This window comes from Nomascus leucogenys, chromosome X (genome assembly GCF_006542625.1).
Source record: "Nomascus leucogenys isolate Asia chromosome X, Asia_NLE_v1, whole genome shotgun sequence".
In the NCBI taxonomy this organism is placed as follows: Eukaryota; Metazoa; Chordata; class Mammalia; order Primates; family Hylobatidae; genus Nomascus; species Nomascus leucogenys.
Genome location: NC_044406.1, coordinates 113,494,757 through 113,515,617, shown reverse-complemented (window position 1 = coordinate 113,515,617; position 20,861 = coordinate 113,494,757).

Genomic DNA, 20,861 nt, shown 5'->3' with positions numbered 1-20,861 from the left:
GGCAGTTGTGTTTTCTGGTGAATAATGTGACTGGTGCGCTGAGGGGAGCATAGTAGGCAGTTAGATTTCTGAGATTATCTTTTGTCTGCCTTTTGTTCATTGTATTTTATTGGCTAATCTATGGAAGAAGATGGAAAACATCAGTATAATGTTCCATGATATTAAAGCCTGTTCTCCAGCTTTGCATTGTTTTGGCTTAAGATACAATGAGGAATTGTTTGGGATCTTGTGTGACTATTCCCTCAATTTAGAAGAAGTTATTAAGAAATTATTTATCTTTTATTTATGTGGTGGGAAGCACAAAGGTGTTAAGAAGACTGGAAGACCCTGTCAAGGAAAGAGCAAAGCCACAAAGCACTGCTTTGTTGCATAAAATCAAGCTTTTATTAGTTCAGTTGGAAAAATGTGAATTAGAATAAAATGGCTTGTGGCCCAGAGGGTGTTAATAAAAGTAAGTTAGATAAATAATTGTCAGTGATTGAACTTATGACTCATATAATCATCAAATATAATAACTATCACATTTTCTGTTATTTGCTTTTTGAAATATCTTCTTTTTTTTAGTTTATCCCGAATTTGTTTCATGTTAGTTATTGTAAAGAAAACTATTAACTTAAATTTTATCTATTAGGGCTGTGAAATAAGATGAATTGCTGAAAGATGAGTAACTTTATTGTTTATTAAAAAAGAGGAAAAATGATTGCAAGTGAGAAAATTAGTAAAAATTAGATATGTTAAATAAACTATAAATTTATCAAAGTATCTCAAACAGTGTCCTCAAAGTAAATTATACTAGACTTATTTATTTAAGGGGTTTACAAAAATGTTTATGTCTGAGTAAATTGTTTAAAAAGCTATTTTTCTTGGGTTACCACATTTTCATAATTGGGATAGAGAAATTAGAAAAATTTAAATAATAACTACACTGTAGATCACTTTAACAGATTCTGTGCTAAACTGTATGATAAATTAGGTTGAAAATTTTCAAAGGAAGTTTATGCTGTGTATGCACAGGCATCAAATCAACAGTTTTGGTCAAGCTATATGCACCTCCTTAATAATGATTCTATACTTCACCACACTTGACACAATATTGGACTCAGATCACTTTTTTTGACTGATACTAGGTCAACCCTCGCTAAAATTCAATTATAGGGCTTGACCAAAAATCTCATTACTCTGCTGTGCCTCAAATTGTGTCTACATAACACTGTCATGAAGAGAAGAATAGTGACAAAGTTAACTGGTTCATTTGGCTTCAGCCAGTTAAGATTTGAGATCCATTTGATCCTTTAGAAGGGTCATGTGGTTAGTGTGGGGAAGTGTCTCCAGTTTCTTCTTTAGAATCTGCTGTATATCATTCCGTTAAGAAGTTTGAGTTGTTGCAGTATATTAGTATGCATGGCTATATGTGACCTTAATATATGGGGCAAAGAGCAGCTCAGAAAATTTTAATGGCAATTCCCTGGATTACTTGAATTACCACATACCTAAATTTACCTAATAGTAGTAAATCTAGGTTTAGAAGATTATACTCTATTTGATATCTAGTCCATTGCATTATCCAGTATAATGTGTCTAAACATGGTAGCCCAAAAAGAATTCATACCTTGGGAGTTAGAGAGAAAACATGTTTGTAAAAACCCAAGATCATTAGCTTTGTGCATTAATTATGTATCTAATATTGTATCCCCATAAAAGGCCTTAATTTGAATATTTAATTTTCTATTTATATTTTTTACAGTGTCTGAAAGTTCAAACTCTTCTTCTATAGAACAAAAAAGCCTTACATGACTACAAACCAAATCTAATATAAGAAACTTTTGCAATGCATCTGTTTCTATGTAAACTTTGCAGTGTTTTACTACAGTCTTATACATATTGAAAGTATGAGATCAGAGAAAATTGTCATTTGAAAATCATTTTTTCTAACCACATCTGATCAGATTTTCCTAGGCTGATGTGAAATATCATAAAGAATCATGTTCACTTGAATCAGTCATGTTGTATTATGTTATTGTCTTCTAATCCAAAATAAATGAATGCAATGAAATTGAGCATGACACAAGGGAAGAGGGTAGCCAGAAAATTTAAAAACATTGCAATAAGAAACAGTGAGACAGTAGAATTATAGTCCACTGGGTAAAATGCCTATCTAGTTATGCTTAAGAAAACTTTACTTTCTTCAAACCATGAGGAAGAATAAAAATGTAACACTAAAAGAAAATGCCAAGAGTCAGAACTGTAATTCTGTCTAGATATGATTATCAAGTCAAAAAACATTCACTGATCGTCTGCTGACTACTGTGTGTCAGTTATCATGGTCTTTATTCATTACACCTTGAACTAGAATCCTTACTTATTTGTACTACAGTTATTTTTAAAAAAATAATACAACAAATAAATAATCAGGAGAAACCTTCTCTGCGTATAAAGAAAGACAAATTAAAACTTAAAAACATGAGGCCCCGCAGGCATCAAAAAGTCTAAGTAAGAATATAGAATTTATTATTTTCAGAATACATTATTTTCCATGATTTTTCATAAGATTTGTATGAACAGTTTTGATGAGTAGTGAATATACATCTATATGCATTTAATGTCAATATTATATGTTATGTGCATGAAATAAATTTGTCATTGCTAGTTGAGGCAACGAAAAAGAATGCCATGAAAGATCACTGCCTGCAGTTCTATCAAATAAGCTAATCACTTCTCTAATAGCCAGCACTTCATTTTGTGGATTTTCATGACCATTAATACATTTCAGTTAATTTGACTCTTCTAAATATTTTTGAAATGCATAGTGGAGGGGAGCTCTTTCAAAGGGTTTATATAGATCAACCTCTTTGCATGGCCAGATAATATGTGGAGTTTGATTTTTTTATTATTTGTATTTTTAATTTTTGTGAGTACATAGTACGTGTATATATTTCTGGGGCACATGAAATGTTTTAATATAGGCATGCAATGTGTAATAATCACAACATGGAAAAAGTGGTATCCATCCCCCCAAGGATTTATATTTAATGTTATCAACAATCCAATTAAACTCTTTCAGTTATTTTTCAATGTACAATTATTACTGAAAATAGAAACCCTCTTGTCCTATCAAATGTTAGGTGTTATTCATTCATTCTAACTATTTTTGGTACCCATTAATAATCCCCACTTCCCCCAAACCCTCCTACTATACTTCTCAGCTTCTGGTAACCATCCTTCTACTCTCTATCTGCGTGTATTCAGTTGTTTTGATTTTTACATCCCACAGATACGTGAGAACATGTGATGTTTGTCTTTTTGTGCCTGGCTTATTTCACTTAACATAATGATCTCTAGTTCCATCCATGTTATTGCAAATAACTGAATATCATTTATTTATGGTTAAATACTACTCCATTGTGTGTAAGTACCATATTTTATTTATCCATTCATCTGTTGATGGTCACTTAGGTTGCTTCAAATCTTGGCTATTGTGAACAGTGCTGCAACAAACATGGGAGTGTAGATATCTCTTCGACATACTCATTTCCTTTCTTTTAGATAATAGCCAGCAGTGGATTTGCTGGATCATATAGTAGCTCTATTTTTAGTTTTTTGAAGAACCTCCAAATTGTTCCCCACAGCAATTACACTAATTTACATTTCCACCAGCAGTGTACAAGTGTTCTCTTTTTTCCACATCTTCACCGGCATTTGCTGTTACCTGTCTTTGGATAGAAGCCATTTTAATCGGGGTGAGAAAACATCTTGTAGTATTGATTTGCATATCTCTGGTGATCAGTGCTATTGAGCACCTTTTCATATGCCTGTTTGACATTCTTATGTCTTCTTTTCTGAAATATCTATTCACATATTTGCCCATTTTTATATTGGATTATCAGATTTTTCCTAGCTTTTTATATATTCTGATTGTTAATCTCTTGTCAGATGGATACTTTGCAAATATTTTCTCCTATTCTGTAGGTTGTCTCTTGACTTTGCTGATTGTATTATTTGCTATGCAGAAACTTTTAAACTTTATGTGATTCTTTTTGTCCATTTTGGCTTTGGTTGCCTGTGCTTCTGGGGTATTGCTCAAAAAATTTTTACCCAGACCTATGTCCTGGAGATTTTCCCCAATGTTTTCTTTGTTTTCTTGTAGTAGTTTCATAGTTTCAAGTCCTATATTTGTCTTTAATCTATTTTGATTTGATTTTTGTATATGGGGAGAGATAAGGGTCCAGTTTCATTCTGCATATGGATATCCCACTGTAAGCACACTAATTCATTTCTGGGTTCTCTATTCTGTTCCATTAGTCTATGTGCCTGTTTTAATGCCAGTACCATCCTGTTTTGGTTACTATAGCTCTGTAGTATAACTTAAGGTCAGGTAATGTGATTCTTCCAGTTATATTATTTTTGCTTAGGATGGATTTGACTATTCTACATCTTTTGTGTCCCCATATAAATTTTAGGATAGTTTTTTTCTATATCTGTGAAGAATGTCATTGGTATTTTGATAAGGATTGCTTTGAATCTGTGAATTGCTTTGGGTAGTATGAACATTTTAACAATGTTTATTTTTTCCAATCCATGAACATGGAATATGTTTTTGGTGTCCTCTTCACTTTCTTTCATCAGTGTTTCATTGTTTTCATTATAGAAATTTTTCAATTCTTTAGTTAAGTTCATTCCTAGTTACTTAATTTTATGTGTGTTTATTGTAAATGAGATTAGTTTTTGATTTCTATTTCAGATTGTTCACTGTTGGCATATAGCAATGGTACTGATTTTTGTAACAAAATTTATAATTTGATACTGAAATATAAATGTGGTGATAATTCATGATTTTTGTAAGTCATCAGCCCTAGATGTTCGTTTATGTCACACCATATTTTTTAGTAAAATCAAAGAAAAATAACAAATACAGTACTTTAGCACTTGCAAAATGCACTTTAACATTTGTATCTCAAACTTCACATCACATATTTATAAACTGTTTTAAGTTTTCATTTATTTTTTCCTGGTGACAAAACAGGTTGAAAAGATTGGAACTGTAATAGAGCTTCCTTGACCAATGTTTTGCAAACTGCAAGTGGAAGTACATTAGTGAGTTTTGTAATAAATTAAATGGGCTGCAACCAGCAACTTAAAAATATAAAATGAAATAGAATAAAACTGTCATAAAGCATTCCACACAATTAAAGGTATTTTTTTTCTTTTTTATTTATCTTTTAAGTTTAGGGGTATATAGAGCAGGTTTGTTATATAGCTAAACCTGTTCATGGGGTTTGCTGTACAGATTATTTTGTCACCCAGGTATTAAGCCTAATACCCATTAGTTATTTTTCCTGATCCTCTCTCTCCTCCCATCCTCCCCACTCTGAAAGACACCAGCATGTGCTATTCCCCTCTATGTGTTCACATGATCTCATCATTTAGCTCCAACTTATAAGTGAGAACATGTGGTATTTGGTTTTCTGTTTGTGTGTTAGTTTGCTCCATCTATCTTCCTGCAAAGGACATGATCTCATTCTTTCTTATGGCTTCATAGCATTCCATGGTGTATATGTACCATATTTTCCATATCCAGTCTACTGTTGATGGGCATGTAGGCTGATTACGTGCCTTTGCTATTGTGAGTAGTGCTTCAGTGAACATATGTATGCCTGTGTCTTTATGGTTTAATAATTTATATTCCTTTTGGTATATACCCAGATATGGGATTCCTGGGTTGAACGCTTGGTCTGTTTTCAGTTTTGTGAGGAATCGCCATACTGCTTTCCACAATGGCTGAATTAATTTACACTCCCACCAACAGCATATAAGAATTCCTTTTTCTCTACAACCTCCACAACATCTGTTATTTTTGGAGTTTTTTACAATAGCAGTTCTGACTGGTAGAGACAGTATCTCATTGTGGTTTTGATTTACATTTCTCTAATAATCAGTGATATTGAGCTTTTTTTGTATATGATTGTTGGCTAACTATATGTCTTCTTTTGAAAAGTATCTGTTCAGGTACTTTTCCCACTTTTTAATTAGGTTGATTATTTTTTGCTTGTTGAATTGTTTCTTATAGATTGTGTATATTAGACCTTTGTTCGATGCACAGATTGCAAATATTTTCTCCCATCCTGTAGAGTGTCTGCTTACTCTGTTGATAGTTTCATTTCCTGTGCAGAAGCTCTGTCATTTAATTAGAACCCATTTGTCAATGTTTGCTTCTGTTGCAATTGCGTTAGAAGTCTTTGTCATGAAATCTTTGACCATTCCTATGTCTCAACTGGTATTGCTTAGGTTGTCTTCCAGGGTTTTCATAGTATGGGGCTTTACATTTAAGTCTTTAATCCATCTTGAGTTAATTTTTGTATACAGTGTAAGAAAGGGCTCCAGTTTCAATCTTCTGCATATGGCTAGCCAGTTATCCCAGTGCCTCTTATTCAATAGGGAGTCTTTTCCTATTGCTTGTTTTCATCAGCTTTCTTGAAGGTAAGATAGTTGTAGGTGTGCAGTCTTATATCTGGGTTGTCTAGTGTGTTCCACTGGTCTATATGTCTGGTTTTGGACCTGTATCCCACTGTTTTGGTTACTGTAGACCTGTAGTATGGTTTGAAGTTGGATCGTGTGATCCCTTCAGCTTTGTTCTTTTTGCTTAGAATTGCTTTAGATATTCAGGCTCTTTTGTGGTTCCATGCAACAAACCATTCAGAAGATCAATGAAGTCAGGAACTGTGTTTTTTTGAAAAAAATTAATAGGTAAACCATTCGCTAGAATATTGAAAAGAAAGAAGATCCAAATAAACACAATTAGAAACAAGAAGGATACTACCACTGACCCCACAGAAACACAAATAACCACCAGAGAATATTATGAATTTCTCTATGCACATGAACTAGAAAATGTAGAAGAAATTGACAAATTCCTAGGCATATACACCCTCCTAAGACTGAACTTGAAAGAAATAAAATTCGTGAGCTGACCAATAATGAGCTCTGAAATTGAGGCAGTGATAAATAGCCTACCAACCAAAAATAAGGTCAGAACTAGAGGGATTCACAGCTGAATTCTACCAGATGTACAAACAAGAGCTGGTACCATTCCTACTGAAACTATTCCAAAAAATTGAGGAGGAGGGACTCCTCCCTAACTCATTATGAGGTCAGCATCATCCTCATACCAAATTCTGGCAGAGACAAAAAACAAAACAGAAACAAACAACAAAAAACCTTCAGGCCAATATCCTTGTTGAGCATCAATGCAAAAATCCTTAACAAAATACTGGCAAATCTAATCCAGCAGTAGATCAAAAAGCCACATCTTCATGTTAAAAACTGTTAGTAATCTAGGTATTCAAGGAACTTACCTCAAAATAATACGAGCTGCCTATGACTGACTCACAGCCAACATCATACTGAGTGGGCAAAAGCTGGAAGCAGTCCCCTTGAAAACCGGCACAAGACAAGGGTGCTTTCTCTCACCACTCCTGTTGAACATAATATTGGAAGTCCTGGCCAGAACAATCAGGCAAGAGAAAAAAATAAAGAGCTGCCAGATAGGAAGCTAAACTATCCCTGTTTGCAGATGACATGATCCTGTATTTAGAAAACCACATAGTTTCAGCCTAACAGTTCCTTAAACTGATAAACAACTTCAGGAAAGTCTCAGGATAAATAATTAATGTATAAAAAAATCACTAGCATTCCTATACACCAACAACAGTCAAGCCAAGAGCCAAATCAGGAACACAATCCCATTCACAATTGCCACAAAAAGATAAAATGCCTAGGAATACAGCTAGGCAGGGAGGTGAAAAATCTCTATAAGGAGGACTACAAAACACTGCTCAAATAAATCAGAGATGATACAAACTAATGGAAAAACAGTCTATGCTCATGGATAGGAAGAATCAGTGTTGTTAAAATGGCCACACTGCCCAAAGCAATTTATAGATTCAATACTATTCTCATTAAATTATCATTGACATTCTTCACAGAACTAAAAAAAAAAACTATTTTAAAATTCACATAGAAGGGTATTTTCATTAAAATATGTTTTTCTTGTTATGTGTGTGTATATAGATTTTCTATGTAAAATCTATTTATTATTGTTTTTTATCATGGGCCAAAGTTAAAAAAGGAAAATGTTAAAGCTACTGTCCTAGGCTATGTAAAGCATGTTTCATTATCCATAGACCCATGGTCATTGGAATGTGACCTCAGCATGGGGCGAAGGTGTTTTATAATAAAGATCTTTCATGCTTGCTCTTGCATCTTTTGAGAACAGTGACAGACAATGAGAGTGAATCAGAGGCGGATGTGCCCCAGGGGTGTTAAGTCATTTCTAAATAGTCAACAGATAAACGTCACATTTTACATGTTCTTTCAGAGCTGCCTTCACTCACTGCAACCACTCATTCCCCTGGGGGCAGCTGGGTGGCAGCGGTGGCAACTCTGCCATTTACAATAGAAATACAACTGGGATCACTTGATGCTAAGAAGGTGCCCTGAGTCACCCTAACTTATATCTCTGCTAATTTTAAAAGCCTGTGTTGTCTAAAAAACTGGCAGATTTTGAGATCTCACTGCTTCTTGTGGATTGAACCAATTAGCAGGAGTGTTACTATGAGCATGTTACCTATTTAAACTGAAATAACCACCCCACACACTGGTGCCTTAAAAAGCTATTTCATTTTTATTGAGGAGCTAAAGCTATTTTGTATTTCCTGTCGAATGAAAAATTCCCCTAGATTTTTAATGTAGTAATATCAATGAAATCATTGATGTCTTCTTCTGCTAGTCTAGAAAAAGTGTCTGGAGACAGCATCATGCGTTGCTTTGGAGAGACCAAGATAATTCAAATTTTCTAAATAAACCAGATGAGCTGATTTTCCTTTAAGTATAGTTATTTCTAATTGTGGCTTGCTGTCATGAACACTTGACACTTTCTTGTTGCTTTACCAAGGCATATGACCATTTTCGGTTTCCATGTGCAACAAGTCAGTTGTGTTTGCTCTAAAACTCTTATCTGTATTTAAAGTATCTGTGAATTAAACAACTACCTTTTCACAGTGTGATTTTTTTTAGTACAGGGATCAATTAATACTATATTTCAATTTAGTAGCACATGATTTATTGTTCTCTAGCTGTTTCATGCATGTTTACCTTATAGCTCCATTATTCTTTCTTCACATGTAACCTGCTCAAAAGAACCTCACACAATTTTTGGTCTACAGTTGATATTTTTGTTGCTTGCCACGTATACTTAGATAGTTATAGGATACATGACAGATTATAACTTTTTCTGTATATGGAAGTATAGCAGCAAAAACTATGTGAGTTAACCCATTATTATAATAACACTTAAATACATTTTCAAAGGGTCTTTGAGAAAACCTATAATGGAAATATTAGTATTTGTAAGCTATGTTAGAATACGTTTAATTTTTTTTGCTCAAAATCCTTGGATTCCACACTACTTACTTTGAAAAATCATTCTTTAATTGCCAAAATGAAATAAGGACTTGATTCTTATAGCTTCATTTAATTCACTTAGTTCTTTCCATTTTATAAAAATTCAAAGTCAAAGAATTATTGTGCCGATGCGTTTTAACACAAATATATGTTTCAACATAAAACTCAAATGTTGCCTTCTTAATGAAGGTGACTTAAAAATAGAATAGGAAAAATAGCTCTGAGATGCCTGGATTCTCTGCAAAAAAGGAATAAAATGATTTAGGAGAAACCAAGATGTGTGTAGGGGTATGAACCTTTCTTATTATTTCCTTGGCACCCAGAGTCAAGAAATTGCAAGTTTTACAAGTGGAACCTTATTTCATAATCAAAAGCAACACTATAAATTGTGAGGCAACGTCAATTGAGGCATGAATAGTGTTGTCCAATAGATGTAATTTTGCCAAACAAGAAGAACATTGTTGTCCAGAAAATCTCCCAAACTAACAAACATACTGCAAAGGAAAATAAACAAAATAAGAGTGGATCCATTACCTTTCCTTCCTGCACAAGGAAGATTAAAATGCCCAGACATATTTCATCTTTGAAATATTTCTAAATCAAGTCTTCAGATCTAATAGGAGATGGAACCATAATAGTTTGGATGAAATTCAGAGGAAATATATTCATTAGTTTGTGAAACACATAAAAAAATACAGCTTAAAAATTACCCACTAATAACATAAATGCATATGGCCTATGCCAAGTATTATCACTTTAAAAAGTATGAAATGTTCACTTTATTTGTAGAATAAACAAACAAAAGGAAAATTTATTTTGAATGTCCCTGTGAATATTCAGTGACATCATTTTAATATTGGCCAAAAAAGTGGAGAGAAGAACCAAAGAAAACAAGAATGCTGTTTTTAATGATGTTTCTAAATACAGTCAACTGAAAAAACAAACTAGATTTTGATTTAGTTATGTAAGCATGTTCTGATCTGAGGTACAGTCAGTCATGCATCTCAGCATATCTGGCTTAAATAAAAGAGTAGATACAAGTCATTTGTCCTCTTATCATAGAATACTAAACATGAAAGAAATAAGAGAGATCCATATATTCCAAATCCCTCACCATACAGAGAAGAAAATTAAAATTCAGGGAGGAAAAGTGACCTCTCCAAGACTGCCCAGCTAGTTATTGACATAGCTAATACTAGAATCCAGGTTTCCTAATACTTAATCCATGCTTTTATTCTCCAATATCAAAACACTATCTCTTTACCAGTGTTCACTGGTATCAACTGGAAACATGACATTGCACTAGATTCTGTGGTAATAATTTCTCTGACTTCTTTTCCTATTTCTCAAAGGTGGGGTAATAGAACTCTGACTTGTAGCTTAGCTCTGAGTTATACTCTAGAAGCAAGTATGGAGATCATTTATTGCATAGCTTGATGGCCAAACAACCAGACCTGCCACTCCAACCTTTTACCTTAGTTCTATTACTCATATTTTCCTCCTTTCCTTTCCACAAACACTCTGCTTTCTGGGAACTGGGTCTTTGTCATATTTTCTATGCATGAGTCACAAACTTGTAGTCTAGACCAGGATGTGCCTTACTCTACTCTACTATCCTAAAGAATAGAATCCTACTTCAGGCCCCAAGCTAAATCTCAACTAATCTAAGTCCCTCCTGAGTTTCACTACTCTAAGAGTCCTTGCATTTGCTGCTGATAGATCTGTTTTGACCTGTAGTCTAAATTCCAGTTAATTTTTCAACATTTTGATATGTTGTCAGGTCCTGCCACTGGCCATCCATAAACTCTATAATATTTGAAGAAAAATTTTCTTGGAGCTACTATTTTTCTTGAGCCATAAGAAACTGTAAACAAGAAGAGGAATGTTGATATTCAGACCAGAGATATTTGAGAGATATTTGAAGTTAAAATTGTGTATATTTATTAATAATAAACTAAGAACATGTCATATTCATTTGTATTTTTTAATTGCCCTTCACAGCAGATATAATCAGGAAAATGAATCATTGGATTCCTGTCAGTGTCAGTGTTTTAGTGGGCCCAGTAAAAGCATCTCATTTTCCTTCTACACTTGGAATCAATTGAGAGATACAGTCGGGGGTGAGAAATATCAAGATGAAAATATTAGTATTTTTGCAATTAAATGTTAAATTGGAGGATGCAACTTACACTTATCACTGCTTGCTGTAAAATTGTTTGGACTTGTCTAGTCACAGACAACAATATAAATTTGCTATTCATCCCCTTCAAAGAGACAGTCATTTTTTTCTAGGTTTATTATGCAACCTAGAGTGCACAACTATGTGCACCTTTCTGAGAGCAAGCCAAACCACAGAAAAGATAGAATTATATCCCAATAAAACTTAACAAAGAAAAGAAAGGTAGAAGAAGGAGCTGGCTAAAAGACCCACTCTTCCTTCCAAAGGAGTAAGGAATTCGTGTCCCCTGATAAAAGCTAGATATTGCTTAAGGGTGATATTTGTTAATGTAGGACACTTTCATTAAAAGGGATTTTGGCATGATGGTCACATAGAAAGGAATGTATCATTGTGGATACAGGTTAACCTAGGTTTTCATTGTGGTTCTGCCACTTCCCAGAGTACTTAATCTCTCCAAGTTTTTATTTCTACATCTGAAATGTCTGCCTACTATATCTAGCGATTGTGTAAAGAAAATTAATTGGTTTGTTGACTCTAAAGTACCCACATATGAAATGGGATTATTATTTCTACAAAAAGTATGAATGAAAAATTCCACGAAAGAATAAATCTCTTAGAAGAAAAGACAGATATGCTCACATTTTCTAAATAACTGTCAAAATATTTGGATAACAAGATAATGTAGCCACATTTTATTTGCATTAGGGCAGAAACACATTTTTAAGTGAAGTCACTATGCCTCTTTCAGATGCCATTCTTAGATTTCTTTTTTTATAAACTTTTTGTCTTATCCTTCCAAAAGTCATTAATCAAGCCATTGATTGATGCTTGAAGTAATGCAAGTGCTGCTGTTACATATTCCATATTAATAAAATTACGTATACAACCTAGTAGATTCTACATACACCACTCAAATTTCCAACATTCCCTTATGCTACCCAAAATCTGAAATTTTCACAGAAGTATTTATCAAACATTTTTTAGGGTTATGGATTCCCTAGGGCATCCATTCTCTACTGTTTCTTCTTAAAGAACACTGGTTTTACTGTCTTATTTTTAGGTTATCCATAGCACTTTTTAAATAAAATTTTATTTAGCTTTCAAAATTAGGATAGGATTTTAATATGTGGAGTCAGACTTTTAAAAATTATTTTCCTGGAGTTGTTCAGTGACAAAGTCTTCAGGACTATCTAGTGTGATGTCCTCAGTTTCCAGAGAAGAAAACTAGAAACCTGGAGAGAAGTAAGTTGCTCAAGATTGTAGTATAAAGAAGAATCTCTTCTGAGGATGCCTGTGTTTTGCTCACTGCATCCTAATGTTTTAAGCGCTATTGAGTAAGTATGGTATTTGTGATGTAGAATTAGCAGGAATACCAATGTGCTGACCTTGCCAAAGCAAAGTATTTCAAATTTTATCAGGTCAAATTCTCAGTTATGAGCTCAGTTTTGTAAGGTGCATATTAATAAGCACATGCTAAAGTGCCATCTATAAAGTATTTAATAAAATTTTGGACAACATTTTTTATTCTCTTATGCTGTAGTTGAAATAGCTTTGTTTCCCTGGCACAGATGGGACTGTAAACTACCTAGGGGTATTGTAAATTCATGTGCACGATCACCAAATTTTATCAGGCATAAATATAATATCACACTGTCTCTTGGGAAACATATGAATGTTAATATTTTTCCACAAGTAGATCAGTAGCACTGTCTTCAGCAATGAAAGAGGGCATACTCTGAGCTATTATATCATATTTGAAAATGAGAAAAAATTGAAATGAATTGACTTTTGAGATAGTAAATTTCTAAAAATAGCCACTAATTTGCTTGCATAGAGCTTAAAATATGTCATCTGACTCTCCTTTGTATTTAACCAATATCTATTGAGACCATTTTGATTTAGAGGCTGTTTCTGAGTGTCGTGTGGAGATAAAAATAAACAGATACACCCTATATGCTTACAAAGTGTGAGCCTTTCTTGTAAACCTATATTGCATGTATGTGGGAGTAAAACTGCTCTGTAGAACGTATGTGAGTTAAATCTGCTGTTATTTTCTATCATTTTCTTTGTATTCACTTCTATGCATTAAAATTATATTCTTAAAAAGTAGCACCAGGGACCTCATGAGTACTCAGAACATTTGGTTTTGCTGTTATCATTATTAAATATTTAACCATATTAAAGTTATGTAGTATAATATAACAAATGCCCATGTGTCCAGTACACAAAATTTTAAAATATCAACCTCATAGTACTTCTATAATATTAAATAACTTAATACAGATAAAGTGTTTTCAAAAATGCTAAACACTAAATGCTGAAGAAACATTAATAAATATGATGATATCATCTTCATTTGCTGTATTTTCTTGTGATATTTTAAGGAGAAATAAAACATTCTTACAAGTAAAGATCCCACTGTTAGCATCCCAAATCCATGTTCTTATAAATTACCACGTATGTATATGTTTTGTATAAATAATAAAGTACTTTTGACATTTTAAACTTCTATAAGTAATATAACAATGTAATATACTTCTGTGCTTTTAAAAATTGGCATCATGGTTTTCCTATCTACCCATATTCAAATGGATGGTAGATACATAATACAGAGAGAGAGAGATACAGAGATAAAGCTGATTTATTCTGTGAACTCGATGGTATCTCATCCTATGCATCAGATTGCTATTGGTTAATACTAGTATTACTTTCGTGGTGTATCTTTTATTATATTTGTCTTATCTTCATTACCTGTATCTGGACTGTATTTCTGCCTCTCTTTTAACAGATGCCAATAATTTTATTAGTTGTGATTAGTACATAATTAGATTCATTTCTATTAATTTTCTGTTTTTCCTTACCATTTTTCTCTTTGTTCTTTTTTTCCCTTTCTTGTCATGTATTGAATTGGCTGAATTTTCATCATTTATCTCTTAAATTTCTTTCTTTCCTCTATTTGTCTGGAATTTATATCTTCTATTTTATTTTGATGATTTTCATTACATTTCAACAGGTGCACTTAAGCTGAAATTGTTATAATTAGTCAGTGTCTATATTTTCTTTTCCCCAAAGACAAAGATCTTAGAACACTTTGATTCAATGTATCTCTTCCAATCTTTCATACTATTGTCTAGCTTTCTAGGTGCACATTGTTATTAAGCCTCACAGTAATTATTATTATAATTGATTGGTACTTTTATTTACAGTTTGATTGGAACTTTCGTGTAGAGTTAACCATTACTTATTCAAATTTACCAACTAGTTTTACCAATTTCTTTCTTCATCATTGCTCTTGCTTCCAAGCCCTTCATTTCTTTTTTCAAACTGAAGTACATTTTATAGTAGTAAACCCACACATTTTGTAGGTCCCAGTGTTTCAGTTTCATTCTTAAATGGCACTTTAAATGAGCTTATAGTTTTAGATTAAGTTATATCAGCACATTGGTTGGCGCGGTGGCTCACATTTGTAATCTCAGTACTTTGAGAGGCTGAGGCAGGCGATCACTTGAGTTCAGGAGTTCGAGACCAGCCTGGCCTTGAACATGGCAAAACCTCATCTCTCCTAAAAATAAAAAAAAAATATCCCGGCATGGTGGCACACGCCTGTAATTCTAGCTACTCGGGAGGCTGAGGCACCAGAATCGCTTTAACTTGGGAGGCAGAGGTTGCAGTGATCCGAGATTGCGCCACTACACTTCAGCCTGGGTGGAGATTCTGGAAAAAAAAAAAAAGAAAGAAAGAAAAAGTTATATCAGTACATTGAAGAAATTATTCCATTTAATTCTGACCTTTATTTTTGCTGATAAGAAGCCTTATGTAAGCCTACAGTTCCATTGTGGATAATTAGTCTTTTCTTTCTGGTAAACTATATGTATTCTTTTGGTCTTTGATATTTCCATTTTAGTGAATTGATTAGCCTAGATATAAGTTTGATGATTTTTTTTTTCATCTTGTTCGGTACCTAGTGTATTCCTTAATGGTAAGCAGGTTTGTCTTTTCTCAATTCTGTGAAGTTCTTAGTCAATTATTTTTAGAAAATTGTCTCTTTCTCTGTCCTTCTTTAATCTGTCCTTTTGGAGCTCCTACTAGATATTACTCTATTGGATCTTCTCCATATTGTTTACATTTCTTTCTTAAATTTTTCTTATTTTTAATGCTCTATGCTACAATTGGATCAATTTCTCAGATTTATATTCCATTCCATTAAGTATTTCTTCAACTATATATAGTCTACTTTTTTCTTTTCCTCGTTTCTTACAAAAAAAAACCTGTATTTTGATTTTAAGAATTATTATTTGATTATTTTTTATTTTTCTATGGGTTTCTTGCTCTTACTTGTATTATATCTATGCTTTATTAGCCTCTTAATTATTCTTTTAAACATACTGTAAATCTCTTTCACTTTGTTCTATTAAATATAGTTTACAGTGTATTAAATTGTATGTTTGTTTTATTTGCTCTTTCTTAGTGGTTCCTTTCCATGTGTGATATATCATTTTAACTATAATCTCATCTTCAAAGTAATTATTTCTGTACAGGATTCGTCTATCTACTGGATTGTGCAGATTTGCTTCAGCTTCATATTTGTCTCTGTCAATATCAATGTTTACAAGGCTACTTTTATGTTAATTTCTTTGTTTGCAATTTTTATCATTTTTGTATAGTATAAATTAGACATTTTTCTGCCTGTGGTGCTTGTTTGGGGTTCTGATTCCTCGCAGGTAATTATTTTTTACAACACTGTCAAGATGGCCAACATTCTTACTAAGTCTCTAGGCCAGTGAGTAGAGATATTTTAATGCCTGTTTTATAGAAATATGAATTCTACCATTTTGCAGAGAGCTCAGTTCCGGTTTTCAGCCATCCATGGATCCAAAGCCTTTCCACCTTCTTTATGTATTAAAATGCCAGTATCTACAAAATATTCCTGGATCTGTTATCACATTAGTAATTTGAGTTCCACTCTTATGGTCTATATACCTACTATTATCAAATAATTCCTAAACTTTTATTTCCAGCCGGGGCTCTAGTGTTAATATTTTAAATATTTACAAGATATTTCCACATTCATGTTCACCATCACCTCAAACTAAATTTCTAAAACACTTTTCTTCATATTCCAAAAAACTGATTTACTCTTCTGAATTTCCTACAAGAAGTACTTTATTACAACGCATACTTGAGGAAACATGTACCACGCCAAATATGTCGCACACCAACAACAAAAATTTTGTACTATATAAGAACTTATTTTCTTAAAGAGAAAAAATTAAACTCCTGATATACAACTCTTGTTTAGATACACACTTAATGGATATATTAGTGGCATGTTGTACTTTTTGAACAATGTTTTCCTTTCAAAATTTACTACACGTTTAAATCCAACAAGTCTAGAGGGAGATTTTTTTTCTACTTGATTATTTTATCTTCATCATGCTGGAATTAATGTATTAGGTCTGTACTTCTTTAAGAAGCATTAGTTTTTTCTTAAGTTTCTTCTGTTATAAAACACAATTAAAATGTATTTAAATATGTAAACACTTGTACCAACAGGTATTGTTCTGCTGACATTGATGAAAATGCCACCAAAACTGAATGACTGGCTGGCAGAGAGTACCAGCATGCAGTAACTCATAGTTATTATTTGTCAGTTAATATACAGAAGTCTAAATTAAGTAAAAAACATACATTTTAGGGTGTATATTAAACTATCTCAAATAACATTTTATAATATCAATTAAGGGGAAAAAATAAAGTCTAACTAGGCTTGAAGCACAGTATCAGCAGTCATTAAGCCAGCTTGCCCTTTGACCCACTTTTTTTGTAGCTGGTAACTACTTGCTATTCTGGGATAATGTAACTCTTTTTACAAGAGTTTTTATTCTTTTCCTGCTGTATGTATAAAATTCAAGGTATTGTGAAGAAATAGGCTTTCTGTTTAAGCTTCTTCTTTAGATTATGCATGCCAACAAAACTATCAACACAGCTGGTCTGGAGGGCCTAGTGAGAACCGTCTCATGGAGAAATTCAGTTACCATATTACGATGATTTCATCCCTCTTATCCCAACCAATCAACAACCCAAATTTTTTAGCCCTTCACCCTTCAGAATCTCCTTGTCCAAAACTCTTCAACAAAATAGATTTGAGGCTTGAGAATTCTTCCCATTTCCTTGTTTGTTGCCTTGTGATTATTAAACTCTTTGCTGCAAACCTCACTGTCAATGTATGTGTCTGTTGCTATGCAGCACACATATGAACCTGGCAGTCTTGTTACAGTGTCATTTAAAAATACTATGTGAAAGTGAGAACTACGTGAAGACTGATTGTAACCAAGTTAATTAAATTTCTTATTTGGTACTTATCTTCCTATCACTCACATATAAAGCAAACATTTTCTTTTATATTCATCCCTGATTTTTCATATCTAGTTAGCCATAAAGTCTTACAGATTTTTAATTGGATGTGTTTCTGAATTCTCATGTTGTACCACCCTCTCTGACACTGATTTAGTTCAGGATTTTATGACCTTCCATGTAGGCTTATAATTCATTTCTATGATTCCCAAACTGCTCACCTCACTGCACTCAGAACATGCCCCTCACATTCCCATATCTGTGTTTCTCTTATTCTGTTCTCCTCAAAGAAGATACTGCCATCATGTCAACCACTGTGACTATGATGCTTATCAGAATTACATGCTTGTTTCAAATTCTACCCCAAACTCTACTATATAAGACTGTTCATTATTATGTTAACTTGAAACAGTCACTCACCACGCTTACATATTATGCTACCTGTCTGACGCGTGTAATAAATTGCCTTGCATAGTGATGGATATATGATCATAAAGGTAAAAAGTATATGGCAAATTTCATGGATCAATAGAATTTTGCTGATACAAGAATCTTTAAAAATACTTTGAACCTGATCTCTTCTGCCGGACATATTCAAATTATTTCAAACATCTACTTAATTTTCTTGAATAGATTGTAGCTTGCAAATGGTCTTAGTGTGACAACCTTAGTTCTTAATGTGGGGCCCATGAGACCCTAGATGACCTGCCCTTGTCTCAAGCATGCTGAGACATCCCTTTGGCTCCTTAATTATATATCATAATCTGTCTCAACACTGGTCCTTTATAAATTCATCACTTCTTCTTCGAACCCACTCTTTCCCAGCTTCTACTATTTACTTGCAGAAATCTTAGTTATCCTTCATATTTCATTTTTAAAACCCCTTTATCTGGAAAGCCTTCTCTGAACTCCCAGATTAGCTTTGGTCTCTTTGTTGTACACTGTAGCACACTGTACTTTAATTCTATAGTATATTTTATAAACTGAATTTTTAGGCTACTGATGAGTAATAAATATTATTCAAACAAGTGTTTTAGTTCTTGCTCTCCCAAAAATCTAATGATGGAGATGAATCCATATATTATGACTGAAAAAAATGTATTGAATTTTGCTATCCTTCTATAATCCCTAGCACTTGTAAATTCCTATGATTGTCTTGGTTTTCCAACCAGTATCATTTGCTTTATAATGATGCCATTCATTCTTTGTTCCCTGATCTCCCTTTCTCACACTATGTGTAGCTCTGCACAGTGTTCTGCACACATATAATTTACAGGAATGGCATATAAAGCCTGATTAGTAAGGGAAGGGTTGTTCTTGCTCCCTTCTGGCTGTTTCTAACTTGATATTTTACTCAAAATACATCTGATGTTTTTGTTCCTTGCGTATGGGTGGAGAGGGGGATTTTCTAAATACCTACATTTGATTATATGTCTATCATTATGTATTTTTAAATTAATATCTCTATTCTCAAATAAAGAATTAGCTCTATGAGGGTAAAGAACATTAACTAATTTTGTTAATCGTCGTATCACCAGTAACTAGCACTGTATTTTGCACATAGATTTTGCTGAATAAGTATTTGCTGAATAAATAAATAATAAGCAAAAAATCAATAAAATCACCACAGTAAGGCAGCAATCCTGACAGCTAAAGGCTTAAGTGGAGGTTTATAAAGTTAGGTATGAAAGTTTAGAAACAGATGCAGAGGAAAAGTAATTATGAACTAAAGCATGGCTTATAAGCTTCTATCTCTGTGTTGAAGAGGTAGCAGTTTTCCACACTTTACCATTACTGCCTGAATCCAGATACAAGGTTATGTTCTGTGTAAAATGAAAAGCAAAAACCAAACTGTGCTCTCTCTCTCTCTCTCTCTGTGTGTGTTTGTGTGTGTGGGTGTGTGTGTGTGTGTGTGTATCATCACTTGTACTCTTCTGGGAGATAATCCTTTGGATGAGACTTTCATTGTCTTCCAATGAGTGTACTTCCTATTTTATTGTCTTCCAATGAGGGTAGTTCCCATTTTGTTGTCTTACAATGAGTATAGTTCCTAATTCTATCATGATTTTAAGTTCAGTGAAACAGAGGATTCTTCAGAATAGAGAAAAAGATTTCTTGGTTGTTTTGGTTAAACACAATTTTTACCTTGTGGCTACTTGTTATTTTCCAGATTAAGATGGATTCATTAAAGTCTTATCACATGTTTGCATTAATGAAAACATTAGTTAACAAAATCAAATCTATTCAGTAATATCAAATTGACTCTGTCTTGTTTTCTTGCTGTATTACATAAAATTATGAAGGTAATGCATATGAATTTCTTGACATAGTACCTTACATACACAGTAAGCACTTAAAAAATTACTCATTCCCTTTTTTCTCTTGTATTTTATTGTTTTATTTATTTTTATTATTCTATTTTTTACTTATTTATTATATATTTTTTTAAATTCTGAGACAGGGTCTCACTGTGTCACCCAGGCTGGAGTGCAGTGGCATGATCATGGCTCACTGCAGCCTGGAAATCCCGGGCTCAAGCTATCCTCCCACCTCAGCCTCCTGAGTAGCTGGGACTACAGGTGCACGTGATTACACTCAGCTAATTTTTGTATCTTTTGTAGAGATGGGGTTTTGACATGATCCCCAGGCTAGTCTCAAACTCATGGGCTCAAGCGATCCTCCTGTCTTGGACTCCCAAAGTGCTGGGATTATAGGCATGAGCCACCTGGCCTGGCTATGTTCATTTATTTTTAAATAGTTGCATTTATTTTTACCTCTGTCTTGGTGTATTGGATTTTTTTTTACGATTTTCTTGAACACATTTTATAAACTACAGAGATTAATATAAATATGAAGTTAACACTGAATTACT